The sequence below is a fragment of the Cibotium barometz genome, chromosome 29, assembly GCF_041138505.1.
Source record: "Cibotium barometz isolate CiBa-2024 chromosome 29, ASM4113850v1, whole genome shotgun sequence".
Taxonomy (NCBI): domain Eukaryota; kingdom Viridiplantae; phylum Streptophyta; class Polypodiopsida; order Cyatheales; family Cibotiaceae; genus Cibotium; species Cibotium barometz.
Genome location: NC_141074.1, coordinates 46,448,471 through 46,453,931, shown reverse-complemented (window position 1 = coordinate 46,453,931; position 5,461 = coordinate 46,448,471). Strand labels below are relative to the sequence as shown.

General features: G+C 38.7%; 1 pseudogene; it reads right to left on the bottom strand.

The window, feature by feature from the left end:
* Positions 1–217: 217 nt before the first annotated feature.
* Positions 218–336, bottom strand: LOC147622261 (5S ribosomal RNA; annotated as a pseudogene).
* Between the last annotated feature and the right edge of the window lie 5,125 nt (positions 337–5,461).

Below are 5,461 nucleotides of genomic sequence, written 5' to 3'. Positions count from 1 at the left end.
CGGGGTGTTCGGGCACACGGCGGGCGAGCCAAGAGGTGTTCGAGCACGGCACCGCGGGGGGTCGGCGGGGCGTGACGGCACGGCACGCGGCGGCGGGTCGAGGGGGGGCGTGAAGGGCACGGCTCCTACAGGGCACGGGACGCGGGGGGATCGGGGGGCTCCCGTGGGGGCGTGACAGCACGGCTCCGAGGGCCATAGTGATTCTCCGTCCCAAAAAAGGGTGCAGCACCAGGACTTCCCGGGAGGTCACCCATCCCAGTACTGTTCTGGCCCAAGCGCGCTTAACTGCGGAGTTCTGATAGGATCCGGTGTATTAGCGCTGGTATGACCTCACCACTCCAAAGTAGCGAATCCCCGATATTTTTCTTCCAAAAACGCTGCTAAAATATGATGTTATGCTTCCGATGTGTTGTAGTGTTATAGATCCTCCTTGTCCTCCTTCCTACTCATTGGAATTCCTCTCATGTTGGAAGGAGACCCATATTGGTAGGGAGGGTCTTCCTAGCACGTTGCATTCGTGGAGGTGGAATATTTTGTCCTATCCATGGTGGAGGACCCTGGTCCTATTCCTGCTCACTACTACTAGTTGAATATTCAGTGCTATCAGGATCGTGAGTGAGGACGCTTTCTAGTACCAATAGCAACATTCGTAGTAGGACGAGGAGGTACTCTACGTGCACAATATTCTTAGTTCGAGCCATGGGTGAGAAGAGTGAAATTGAAAAGACAAAAATGAGGCCATAGAGTCTTATTATAGGCACTTGAACATTAGGTCAATTTTTTAAAAATGACAATTTAGAGTGAAACCATAAAAAAACTTAATGTCCATTCAATTTAATGTTGTTTCACCCAAAATTTTCCTTTTCTAACCATTGTAGCATGCCATGCAGCATGGCATGTTGTCCCACTACTTTGGTTCCATTTAGCCTTATTGGTTTCCTTCATGTTGTGGAGTTGGGCTGCTTTTGCAATTTGAGATGTCTTTGCTTTCTCCTTCAATAAGATTCTACTCAATGTGTATCGGAAAAACTAATCAAACATTTCAATGAGGTAATTTGTTCGTGTCACCCCTCCACCACCAAGAGTGTTCTTGAAATAGATGCCCTTTTCCCTATAATGTGACGCTTACATCCCTTAGGTGCTCCACATGTCGAGGAAACCATAATTTTCTAAGTAATATGATCCATGATCATAAACAACATGCTAGAAGGGTGATTGATATTTTCCCCCAACTATCAATGACTAATTGAGTAAACTCGATGGCTATTGCCTTTAATATGCTTCGTTATTCAGCATTGGTAGTACTGAATAGCATGATCGACACCATCTTGTCAAAACAATCCCAAACCTTTGTACACTTATTACGAAAGACTTGCATCCTTGTCACAGTTACTAGTACACTTTCATAACTCTTTCCACAACTCGCATCTTGCTTTGGAGTTTTTCGTCGACATGTTATGCAAACAATACCTAATCTTTGCTCTATACATTGATACTTATTGTGCCACAACGTTATTATCTCTAGATATCTTTGCATCTTTCACTATTTTGATGTTGCCTCCATGGACCCCTAGTAGATCCTCCACTTTAGAAATGGATTCCATGGATCACGCATCCAACTTCAAAGTGGATGCAAAGTCAATGTGTAATTTGATCAACTTATCAAATATTCTTATCATGGCATGTAATGTGCAGATGTGATTTTTTTCACATGGGAATGAAATAATGGGATTCCATGTAGGATCATTGGCATCCCTGTCTGGCGGTTCTTCCAAGTTGCATGACATGACTATCAATCCATCACAATTCTTCTTTCTTACACTTTTGCTTTGATTTCTTCATGCATAGAGGACAAGGAAGTAAAAAGGTAGAACTTATGTCACAACCAAGCATACATTTGATTGTTTTCAAATCTCCTGCTAAATGCCAATCCACTACAAAGGTACCCACACCTGGAACTTCAAGTTGTTCATCACCATTCATTTTTGCTTGATGACTTCAACAATCCAAGGACATCTTGGAAGCATCCACTCTAGCATTTCATGGTTCTCCTTTTGCACCTCAAAAGCTCCTAACCATAATTGTCTTTTTTAGATTAAATACTAAAAGAAGGCACCTTATCCTTGTCCTTTGCATGTGTGCCATTGCCTCATTCATGAGTGTAGGTCCCATTCTTTTTAGTCTATGCCCTTTGACAATTTGCCACTCATCTAGATTCAATATGAAAGAGACCACTGACTCTAGAATCATGAAGCAACACATGATTAGATATACGTGTTATTTGATTTTTCACCATGAATAAGAAAGTTTAAATCATACTAACCTTCATCAGAGACTTTATAAAATTTGATTATTTCTTGTTGAAGCCTCTTCAAATCCACAAAAATTTTGCTCAAGGCATCGTAATCCACTTTAATATCACCCTTTGATTTGTCCTTCAAAACTTTTATTCCCTTTACATGGAAATACTCACTAGACTGACAAGTGATCTTGTATGTGCATTGTTTGTCTTCTTTGCCAATGCAACTTTGTATGAAGGTGGAAGAAAGTGGCTTTTTTTCTCTCTCTCTTATGATGAAGAGCCTCCTTTGTGATGGCATGGATGGACTCATAGCCCTAAAGGAGGCATGGTTTAAATTCACGTCAGATGAAAGAAGGATTAGAGAAGATGAAAGGATGATTAAAGGAAGATGAGGTAGTTATGGTTGAAAATGACCTTGAAAAGGTACTTTTGGGGGTTACATATGATTGAGGGACCCTTTTTTAATTACAAAATGCTTGAAAATTTTAAAAAACCTTAATTTTAGGGTCCCTCATACCCACGTTTTTCAAATTTGGGAAAGAGAGTGGTGTGGGACCACATACATATGCATGAGATATGATGGAAAAGATATAGGGCTTGAAAGAGGTAGTTATTGACTGAAAATGACCTTGAAAAGGTACTTTTAGAGGTTACATATGATTAAGGGAACCATTTTTTATTAAAAAATGTTCAATTTTTAAAATTTCAAAAAAAACCCTATTTTTAGGGTCCCTTATACCCACGTTTTTCAAATTTGGTGTGAAGAGAGAGGTGTGGGACCACATAAAAAAGGAAAGTGGTCTAAGGAATCACACACATTAAAAATTCAAAAATAAGAATGGACTCTAGAAATAGTGGCAACTTTTTCAAAAAGTGAGTGGACCCTTGAAACGTACCAAAATTCTGTTCTATATTCTAACACAAAAGTTTTCAAATCATACAGAAAACAAAATCACTCATACTTCAAAAAAATGAAGAGTTTTTCAACAAATCATATTCATTTGTAAAATCCAAAGTAATAGTAATATTCATCCATACAAAAATCTAAAAATCATAGAGAGAATCACCAACGAAAGATCTATCCAATAGGGCCTTTCTCCAAAAGCCCATCCACCCAACCACCACTCTAAATGTCGCAGCTATCTCGGGTATGCCTCTAGTAAATCTCGTCGACTCTGGGTTCTACCAAATGGTTCTCAGAGGGCATAATTCACAATCTCTATCCGACGTTCCCTGTCTAAGGATGACCGGCCCGAATTTCAAAATCTCTCTCTCTCGATCCCGCACAAAAAATCCTCAAGGCTTAGGAAGAAGCCCCAAAAAAAATAACCCACGAGAATTAGTAGATTATCATGCAAGAAATCATCAAAGATATAAAATATTTCCTAAAAACATGCGTTCGAACCAAATTAGAGAAGATACGCTAAAAAAAACACTAGAAAGTGGTGTCGGATTTGTTATACCAGCCACCCCATGTGGAATCTCCCAATTATCTCAACTCAAAATTTATTCAGCTTGTGATGAACTAAATTTCTTTAGTTCGCCTCTCTGATAAATAAAGTTATCTACACCCTCATGCGAGGCCATTACTAAAAATTAACGGTCAAATTCGTGTTCGGGCCCCGTTTTTCGGGCGCTTGTTGCAGTAATATTTATTATGTAGCCCCCATATGAGTTTCCTTTAGGCTAAACCACTCTCTATGACCCTCTTATACATTACCTAACATGGTTCAGTATAGAATAGAAATCGCATACAAATGACACCCCAAAAAATGCATAAAAAGTCCCAAATTGACATATCTAAATTACTAAATTTGTGACCATACTTAATCTTTTAAGTCATCTAAGTATTTCCTACTATTCAACATTGAATATAAATTCTAAAAAACACTGAATCAAATGGATCTATAAATACGTACATATGAGTATGTTACATTCTCCCCAGGTTAAAAAAAGAGTGCTGTCCAGTGCATGATCATAGGATAGTGAGTCCTCATATGATCCTCGGACAACCAAGTGGCATCTTCAACTAGATATGTCTTCCATTTTATTAAGAGATTGACTATGTCCTAATGTCTAACCTTCTTAACCCTGCAATCCAAAATTGCTTCTGGTTCTATCTCAAAATTGCCCACTTCCTCTACTCTTGTACTGTCACCCAATAAGTTATTTGGATCAGCCACATACTTATTCAATAAGCTCATGTGAAATACATTATGTGCTTTAACTCCTTGTGGAAATTGTAGGCGATAAGCTTGTGTTACAATCCTCTTAAGTATCTTGAAAGGTCCTGCATATCTAGGTGCCAAATTCTTAAACTTTCCAATTCTTAAAGAATTCTTTGGTTTCACCTTTAAGAATACCATTTAACCTTCATTGAATTCTCTTGGCTTTGTTCTCTTGTCTACATAACTCTTTTGACGACTTCGAGCGATTTTTATGCATTCCCTTATGTCTCTTGTCTGCATCTCCATTTCATCAAGCATTTGTTTCCTTATCTTAACCTACCCAACAACAGGAATACAGGTGACATGCAATCTTGCCCATATAATGCTTTGCATGGAGACATTCCAATAGTAGACTGTGGAATTTTATTGTATGCAAACTCCACCATAATATCCATCCCACTTTCCAATAGTAGACTGTGGACTTTTATTATGTAAGTATCCATCCCACTTTCCAAGTTTATCCATGCAATACATTCTTAACATATCCTCCAAGATTTGATTCACTCTTTCTATTTGCCCATCACTTTGAGGACGATATGTAGTACTCATATCAAGTGATGTCCCAACAACTTTAAAGAATGCCTTCCAAAAATTTAAAGTGAATGGAGAATCTCTATCTGATACTATACTCTTAGGCATACCATGTAACTTGAAGATACTCTTCACAAATATATTTGCCACATCCATAGCGGTATATGAGCTCTTGATAGGCAAGAAATGAGCGGCTTTTGTAAGCCTATCTACCACCACAAAAATGCTGTAACCTCCTTTAGTCCTTGGTAGCCTAGTAATAAAGTCCATTGATATACATTGCCATTTTATCTCTGGTACATCCAATGGTAACATAGAACGTGGTTTCTTTACATGCTCATTTTTTACCTGTTTGGCGTTTTAGACATTTTGCCACATAATCCCTTACATAAGCTTTCAT